Consider the following 9,481-nt stretch of genomic DNA (forward strand, 5'->3'; position numbering starts at 1 on the left):
TAAAGGAAGGTATCGTTTTTTTATTGTTTAGAACACTTTTGTAAACTAGACCTTAATTTTTCTTTTGATAATTGAACAATTCTCTTCAGTCCTGAGTTTACGAAATACCCTTCGTAGTTATGTAAATTACGGTATTGATTTCAATAGCTGCGGAAACGCAATAGGGCAATAACAATAAATCAAACCTCAAATCGATATCGGACGACAATTTGCGGAAGAAATTTACATAACCTTGGCTTTTTTTTTGTACAAACTACAAACTGCCAAAAGTTCACTTGTCTGCTAAGACAGCCTCTCGATAACTGCCACTTTTTACCAAAAAAAAAAAGCAAGTAAAATGTTTCCGTAAGTTCACGAATAATGCCGCACATGCTATAGTGTCACGGGCATGTGTTGTGAAATCGCCGGCTGTCTCTATGTATCGGTGCGTACCGGTTGGTTCTCGATGCTGTGCCCCCCCCCTCCCCCCGCCCCCTCTTTGCTTGTCGCATGCTGTCCCCGGCCTCACCTCGCCCACCGGTACACGCTACAACCGAAACGCGCCCCACCTTCGTCCTTAAGGCGGCCGGGCGGGTGTGATTACGTCGGGAGTTCGGGAGGAAATAAGTGGAACAACTACGTTCCGTCTGCAGTTTAGCATGCTGGGATGAATTATGTATGCTTCTAAGTTTGATGATCCGTACGTACACAAGCTGCAAGAGCTCCTTTGGGGTTGATGGGGTTGCAACCCTTACCCAAGGCGTTTGCACTGTCTTTTGTTTTGCTGTCGTTGTACCGACCTCAATAGGAAGCAGCACTCCCGTCTGGTTTCGTGGGCAGGAAGATGTCCAAATGTCTGTTGCTCACCTGAGTCAAATGTTATCCTGCTTTGGTGACCTGCCCACCTTGCGTTGGAGTTCGGCTGTGCACTGCCTGCGAAAAGTCCCCAGACCGTTCGATACTTCGTGTTCGTCGCACCTGGTCAGCAGCGAAACCAAAGGAACCGTTCGCAAAGCGTCATCGGATTCGACCTGCCGGTACGCCGCTGGTAGGTCGGTTGATTGCAAAAGCGCGCGCGTAAAGTTTCGCTGTACGCTGCCGACAATTACGTGCAAGCACATCAACGAACGATACGCTGCGGGGGGGGTGGGGGGGGGGGACAGCGGGCGAGACCGGTGTTTGCCGGCAGGCTGCATCCGACGCGAGCTGACGTACGAATTGCCGGCATGCAGCGGTGTGTTGGTGCGCGCATGATCTGCGATCTGCGACCGGACAGAACAGGTGCGCCCGAGGAGACTGGACCGTGGTATCGGTACGCGGGACAGAGAAAAAGAGAGAGAGAGTGAAAGAGATAGAAAGAAGTAGTGAGATAATGAGTGTGTATGTGAGAGCGAAAGAGAAAGAGAGAGAGAGAAAGAGATAGAGAGAGAAAGAGAGAGAGAGAGATAGAGAGAGAGAGAGAGAGAGAGAGAGAGAGAGAGAGAGAGAGAGAATGGCCGGACATCGGCATCTTCGCGCACCTTGAGGCTGGCGTCTTGTGGCTGTCGGTTCAGCTGCCCCTTTTTTTGCAGTTTTTGGGAACTATGAACATGGCAGCTTGTTAACCCTTGCCTCCGGGCACACCCGCCAGGCGCTGAGGCAGGTCGGGTGGTTTTTAATCGAGAGCAATACAATTAGCCCTCCGGGGCTCTGGCTGCGGTCAACCCGGGGAGTAAACAACAAACAACAACAGTGTGCGGCGCCCAGTACACGTAGAAGCGGGTAGCGGCCAGGCCCTCGCTCTGAGTAGCGTAATGCAGCAACAAAAAAAAACACACACACACACACTTACTGAGGTGCAGGAAGAAAGCTCTGGCGTACTATGTCATAATTTAAAAGGCCAGCGTATCATGCTAGGCCTGTCAAACGATATTGGGAGATAATGCAGCGGGCCGTGTACGATAAAAGGACACAATAAAAACAGCACGCCAGGTGGGTGGGATTTGAAGTGTGTGGCTGGGGAGGGAGGCGAGTGGTCGGAGGAGTTGTCGGTATGGGCCATTGCGATGGCCATCCCCCCTTTTTTTTTTCTTCAAAACCACTCAAGATAAGCGTACGCGAATGTCAGATGGTCGATACGGAAAACGATCGAAAACAAAAAGAAAATGTCATTTTGCTACTATCACTAAGAAAATGTCGCCACATAGGAAGGGTGGGAGCTCCCCTTCTCGACTTCAGATGACTGTGAGAATTCTTCCAATTTGAATAGCGTCCCTCATATTCAGTTCTTCGACAATGAGACAGGATGTTAAGGTGGTGTAATACTTAAGTCGAATTCCCATCTCCAGAATTTTGGAAGATTCTCCAAATCTCATCTCCAGATTCCCAACCCGACCGTAGATATGTCGTTACACAACAGCAAAAAGATCTCCAAAACTAATACCCGAGTTCCAGAGTTCCAGAAACAGTGTTGTCCCTTAAAAAAAAGTAAAATTTTCTTTCAAATAACTGTCAACACGTTATTTGTTATTTGTACAGAGATTTTTACTTGATTTTACTACCCCATATCGGTCCTGTAACTGATCATGAACCTAGAACCAATCATTAATTCATACCGGCCATGTAACTGATCATAAATCCACACCAGTCGTGGAACCGATCTTAAACCGGTCCAAGAACCGATCAAAAACTTACACTGGTACTGGAACCGGTCATGAACCCAAACCAGTACTGGAACCAATCATGAACTCATCCTGATCTTGAAACCGATCATGAATCCATACTGGTGCTGGAACTGATAATGCACCCATAACGGACCTGGAGCGGATACTGAATCCTAATCGGTTCTGGAACCAATCATGAACTCATCTTGGTTCTGAAACCGACCGTAAACCCATACCGATCCTACAACTGATGCTGAACTCATACCAGTCCTGAAATCGCTTCCGATGTTATTTCGTTCCTGGAACAGTACCTGGACATGTCTCGGATTAGAAACGAAACATGAACCGGATTCGTAACTAGTCCGGATCTGGAACCGATAGAGTCCCAGTTCCGATCGAGGAACTGATTCTGCTGGTCGACAAACCATACCCCGCAGTAGCAGTGCAGCGTAGCAACTAGCGTAGGAGCTTTAGCTCAATTTGTACAGTAATACTTCTATGATTTCGCAACATTGGAGATGTGATATTGTGGGCTGCGAAGGTTGTCTTAAGCGCGAAAGCGTTCTGTTTCTGCGATCCTGTTAAATTAAACGTGCTATGCTTGCGAAAACAAGTAAAAAACCTGTAAGCCGCTGCTATACTGTATAATAACTAAAACAATATCAAAAAGATTTAACGTTTCAATTATGGGTTGACTCATACGGCCGTTTTGCCGGCTACCAATAACGCTATAAACGCGTCCAAACACGTTCAATATCAAGTAACCCGACCGAACGATACACTCTCCGAGAACTTGTCAAAATGTCGGCACGCGCAACGCTGCTTCCCCATCAGATTCACGTGTACAAGTGCACTCGTTTTTTTGGCGCCAAAACGTGCTGATGAAGCAGTGAATAGAGATAGTGCACATCCCAAATAACCATGATACCGAAAACGCCACCAATTTCCTGTACTAAAAATCCAGTTGCATGAAACAAAGCTAAAGCACTGTCAGTTTGGTGGGTTAAACCATATGGCCGCAGAAGCAGCCACTTCAGTGTTGTGAAAGTAAGTTTTTATACACGGGTAATTCATTTGCTAAACATTTTCCATCCCAAAATATGTTTAATTGTGCAAAGGAAGCAATGAAACGTTGTTTAAGTTTGTTTATTGTAAAACATATTTGTGTGTGTTTGTTTACATGCAAATGGACTCATCCATTTCGCTGGTCAGTGCACAGTTTTTAGATTTAAAATGTTGACGAAGTTATGCTGTGATGTAAGTGAATGAGTTAAAGCAATCGATGTGTTAAAATCCTGTTAAGCATATTTACCCTAGCCCGCTCTTGATCCACATTTTCCTCGTCAACATGCTTGGAAAAGGTGGGCCAAGCGCGTGCTAGGTCAATACATATGATCGGAACTGACAGCTCCGATTGTTCTAAAATTTGGTGGGTTAACGACTGAATCGACCACCACAAACCCACGTGGGTTTGAAGTGGCTTTACAGTGGGTTAAGACCGATTTGGTTATATGGGATGTTTCAATGAAACTACTGTTGAATTATTTGCTTATTGTGATTCGTTAATTCTGTTTAGTTTGCTGATCGTGTTTGGTCGATAAAAATAAATAAATAATGAAATAAAATTAATAAAATTTACAAAAATAGTATCAAGTAACGATTTTTCAGTTCATTAATCAATTGAAAGATCGTTACTTGATTAATTCAATAATCTTCTTTTGTAATTGCTGTAAATTTTGATAATTTACGCAGGTAAATAAAAAGTTTGGATTTTAATTTTGAAAAAAAATAATACTTTAAAAATGGAATTTTACCAACACGCTATCTCGAATCGCTCCTTTAGTTGGCACTCATCGACATTGGTCGTGTAGTATTCGTACACCACTCACGCGCTGCGTTTTTGAGAGCTCTATTCGGGTGCTTCAGGGCATGCGCTCGGGTTGCGTGAGTGCTCCACGAGGGCCTCCTGGTACAATGCATGCCACTGTTTTATGTGCAACATATTTTAGGCGTTTTTGAATGTTTTGATGTGCTTATTAGAAGAAAAGGCTGCTATAACGTGATTTAAAATCATGAAATATTAACGTTGGCATCATATGATACATAAATCTAGCTATATAAAGCAGTCTTGGCTGTAATTCACGTGTATAATTGTGATAAATACGAATGTTTAGAAATTTTCAGTTCGAATAAATGTTGATTTTTAGTTTTAAATTATTACCATGCCCTTTCGTGTTAAACATTGCTATTTTACACTTTTTTGTATTTGTTAAATAAAATAATTTTCTTTTCAATCTAACCTAATTAGTAAGCCGGCAGTGTAAATTCTGGCTCACTCGGGAGGAAAATGAGCTCTACTACTTCTAAAATTGGCATGCGCTACGACTTTGAGCACCTTTGAGTGTCATAAAACCGGTTATTTGGCACTCACAGATCATGAGATGCTTGGCAATTTATCCATTCCCCACTGTGCCGGTATTGCCAATGGTCACTCACTTAGTTATAATTGGATTCTCGGCTCAGCCGGCCGGTCGCTAATTGAACAGCACGTGATAGCAAAGAGCTGCGTTCGCCTAAAACTGTTTAACGAATTGCAGCACTCATTTTGTGGAGCTCTTCAAGTTGGATCCCAAATATGCACGGAGTGAGTCTGTCTGCTCGTGGGGGTAAACTTAACCCTTACATCAAACAGAAACATACCTTGGTGGGTGGTAGATCTTCTGAATGTAAGGTAAGGTTGACAATCGGAAAAACATTTAAATTTTCTTTTTTTTGCAGCTACAATTCACCAATATCATTTCACTTACTGATTCACATATAGCAGGACAGCCAGGATAGCGTAGTGCTCGATCCATACGAGACTAGTCAACCGTACACCGAAGGGTTAAGCCGGCCGGCTTGCATGCACACACACAGTACTTTCACTCGCAATAAAATCCGTTAGGCTTGAAATACCGGTCTGGTGGTACAGTCGTGAACTCGTACGACTAAACAACATGCCCGCCATGGGTTCAAGCCTCGAATGGACCGTGGCCCCATGCATAGGACTTGACTATCCTGTTATGTGTAATCAGTCAGGCGTTTAAACGACATTGCGACGAACTCTAGTATACAGATGCGTGCCAGTATGGACCTTGAAAATACTGACCCCGCTGCTGAACTGCCTGCCATGATGGGTCATTGAAATTAAGTAGTGTAAAAGCATTTTAAATAAAACCCTTTAACACCAATTTATCTGTGGTTTGTTCTTTTCGAAATATCTGAACACCTTAAATTCACACTTGTCTTCTTCTTCTTCTTTGGCTCAACAACCGTTGTCGGTCAAGGCCTGCCTTTACCTCTTGTGGGTTTGGCTTTCAGTGACTAATTGATTTCCCCCCATAGCAGGATAGTCAATCCTACGTATGGCGGCACGGTCTATTTGGGGCTTGAACCCATAACGGGCATGTTGTTAAGTCGTACGAGTTGACGACTGTACTACGAGACCGGCCAATTCACACTTGTACTGTGTTTTTATGTCAATAATGTATGGGCAAGTTTGAGCGGCCATGTGGTTCCTACGATTGATACGTCGGCTCCTACAACGTCGGACATAGTCGATTCCCAACCAGACTGTCCTTTTCCCGCAGACTCATAATCCGACTGCATAATGCCTAATACGTCTGGAATGCTTATTATATAGGCCTATAATAGTAATTACGAGGCCGGTCTCGTAGTACAGTCGTCAACTCGTACGACTTAACAACATGTCCGTCATGGGTTCAATCCCCACATAGACCGCGCCGCTATACGTAGGACTGACTATCCTGCTATGGGGGGAATCAATAAGTCACTGAAAGCCAAGCCCCACACGTGGGTACAGGCAGGCCTTGACCGACATCGGTTGTTGAGCCAAAGAAGAAGAAGATAATAGTAATTAGCTTACGTGGATACCATGATTTCGATGTTCTTGTTTGTGATCACTCTTATCATTTAATTCTTTTTATACCATTTTTCATCAACATGTACGAGTTAACAACATGCCCGACATGGGTTCAAGTTCCAGATTGACCTGACCTGACGGCAGTTGTTATGACAAAAAAAGAAGAAGAAGTAGCTCTTTCTGAATCCCATATTCCCCTGTCCGTTTTCCGCTTCCGATGAAGATTCTATCTCGATTTCCTGCCCAACGAACATATAGCTCAAGGTTAAGGTCCGTTTAGTGATTGGGTGAACTTATAATTTGTATTTTTTCTTAATTATAATTCACATAATATTTATTGAAATGTGGCCTTGTATGTATCAAAACATCGAAAACAAACATTAATCGTTGTCTTCAATGTTTAATTTGCACTATCACAAATTTCACAATGCTTTCGCAGTGAAATATGGATGCTTGCGGGAAATGGCGAAGAAACATGTTTAATCAATGATTTTATTGTAGAGAATGTTGCAAATACTAGGGCAATCGATTATCTTTTTATTTTCCATGTGAGAATCTATATATCAATTGATAGCCTTTGAAATACCAATCTATCACTAAACGAAAATTTAGACATTAGGATAAGGTACAATCTGTGTTGTTAGTAAGTATGTTGGGTGAACGATTGCGTCGATTGCTTGAAACACCAATAGATATCGATTTGCATCTAGATCAGAGGTCTCCAAACTTTTCAGTAGACGAGTCGCATTGCTTTGCAAATAATGTTGCTCAGTGTAATTTTGACGTTACATTTAGCTCATGGATGAACGTTTGAAACTTGTTTTGATTTGAAAATATTAACCGACTACATAAAATTTGTTCTCGGCATCAACTATTGAAGCTCAATGAACGTCTGAAATAAATAAAAGTTTTTTTTTTAATTTAAATAGCCAACACAATAATCCATTTGCATAAGCTTTTTAAAGCATCATAGCGGGCTATATTACCAGTTTTCGAAGAACCTCAGATCTAGATCATTGTCTGTTAGAAATGCACATTCTTGATCTAGTTTTTTTTACTAAATATAAATTTTATTTAAGTAATTTGCTAAATTTCCAAGACCTAAAGACATAGTCTGCTTTTGATGTCAAGAGCCTGCTTTGGATTGCTACAGGGAAATGTTAACGACAAAAAAATGGCGGTATGAATCTTTTTAGTGTAGAATTAGTGTAGTTATTTGAGTCAAGTCAACGCAAAACTTATTTTAAATGAAATGGAATTGATATGAAATATCTGTCAGAGATGTGTAGAGCGTAGAGTATAGCACATTTAGATTTTTCTTGCTGCTCTTTTTTTAGTTATGACTTACGCGTGGTTGTCATTGCCTCTGTACAGGATTTTTCTCTGGTATGCTTCTTGCTTCACGTACTAAATAGTACTTTTTATCCAATCAATTAGGTCACAGTAAGGTATGGATTAATCTAGATAAGACTCAATCCCGTCCGAGTCTGTAGGAGTTGGAGCCTGTAGGAGTCTGTAGGAGTCTATGTTGTTGTAGGATGTTATTATTACACAAATTATTTAATAATGATACGGTCAAATAGTCGTCTAATGATACTAAAAACATGATTGTATTTACCCCCTATTTATTCACAAAGTACGACTATAGGAAGCCATAACGCACGTATATCATTAGTACATTATTTATTTTATTATAACACTCCACCATGCCTTACACACACACCTACCCTACCTCCAGCATCCTGCAGAACAAGCGAATTAAGCCAAGCTTTTAAACCGTTCGCAACAGTAGTGTAGCCCATTAAAGCGGACGAGCAGTACAAATTAATACCGCCGTCCGATGCTGTTTATCACACTCACTCGGTTGGACCATTTCGTTGCCGAAATCAGCCCAAAAAGGAGGCTGCAATCTGGATGAAGCAATAAAGTTCGAAATGTATGCATAATAAAAATCCCACCGAGTCCGTTTGGCAAGGTAGGAGCGGCGTTAAACCATAAAAGTGTGTGTGTGTGTGTTTGCTTTTTTTCTTTTCTTGTTGATTGAAGGAATCGAGCATTGACCGACATGGAATCGGGTCCGAGGCATGGGTTGCACTCTGCATAATTGAGGGTCATACAGTTTGGACAGTTTTTTATGCGTTGTTACCGTCTCAAGAGGAAGACATTTAAAACGGACGCAAACACGTTACAGCACACGCTGCAACCCATGTGGCCTCCGTCGGGTTCGGGAGGCAAGGTGTCTAAGCAGCCCGGCTGGGAAGGTTTTTGTCCGTGCATTTCCTGTCGCCAAAATCAATTAGCAAAATTAGATCCTTGCCCGCTTGATAAGCCGAGCATGGACGATGAATAAAAACGACCAAAATGGTAAGCTATAGTCCGCTTCTTTTTAAATTTCTGGCAGGCTTAATCAATCGTCCATCTAAAATGTTGGCCCATTCGACGGATGCCGGTGGCGAGCGTGGGGGCTGGTGGGTGCACCGCACCTAATGCTGGCCACCTTAATTAGAGAAAGGGGATGGTGAGGGGCGGACGGATCACACGTCGGGCAGCTTTTTAGCAAGCGGAAAGATGGTGTTGGGTCCGCACCTACGCGCCAGAAAGCGCTGCGCCCGATGTGCCCGCAAGGCAATGGTGAAAGAACGCAGCTCGCTGCGTTCCCCCTGGGGGCAGGTAATGCCCGGGACGGGTGAAAGGAAGCATGCGGTACGGTAATACGACGCAAGTACGATAACGACACCCAAGCGGGCAGGCAGCCAGGTTTCGTGGAAGGATAAGGGTTGGCAAAGAGAAAGAGCGATGCGCCTTGATCGTGATCTTGTGAGAGTGCGTGACGGCGAAGAGCCCGGAATGGCGGGCGGGGAGGAGAAAGGAGACGAAAGTAAAAACGCACAACCGGACGTACACACACACACACACACACACGCGCACATACACACAC

The 9,481-nt window shown here is 43.3% G+C and overlaps 2 long non-coding RNA genes across 2 annotated transcripts; one reads left to right on the forward strand and one right to left on the reverse strand.

Moving 5' to 3' along the window:
• LOC120958200 (uncharacterized) lies at window positions 1–4,132 on the reverse strand. Its single transcript, XR_005752015.2, has 2 exons — window positions 1,500–4,132; window positions 1–1,275 (listed from the first exon to the last, which is right to left on the reverse strand). It is a non-coding gene; the product is annotated as an uncharacterized LOC120958200 (long non-coding RNA).
• A 267-nt stretch (window positions 4,133–4,399) lies between these two features.
• Window positions 4,400–5,851, forward strand: LOC120950825 (uncharacterized). Its single transcript, XR_005751152.2, has 2 exons — window positions 4,400–5,325; window positions 5,400–5,851. It is a non-coding gene; the product is annotated as an uncharacterized LOC120950825 (long non-coding RNA).
• Window positions 5,852–9,481: the final 3,630 nt, after the last annotated feature.

Source organism: Anopheles coluzzii, chromosome X (genome assembly GCF_943734685.1).
Source record: "Anopheles coluzzii chromosome X, AcolN3, whole genome shotgun sequence".
In the NCBI taxonomy this organism is placed as follows: Eukaryota; Metazoa; Arthropoda; class Insecta; order Diptera; family Culicidae; genus Anopheles; species Anopheles coluzzii.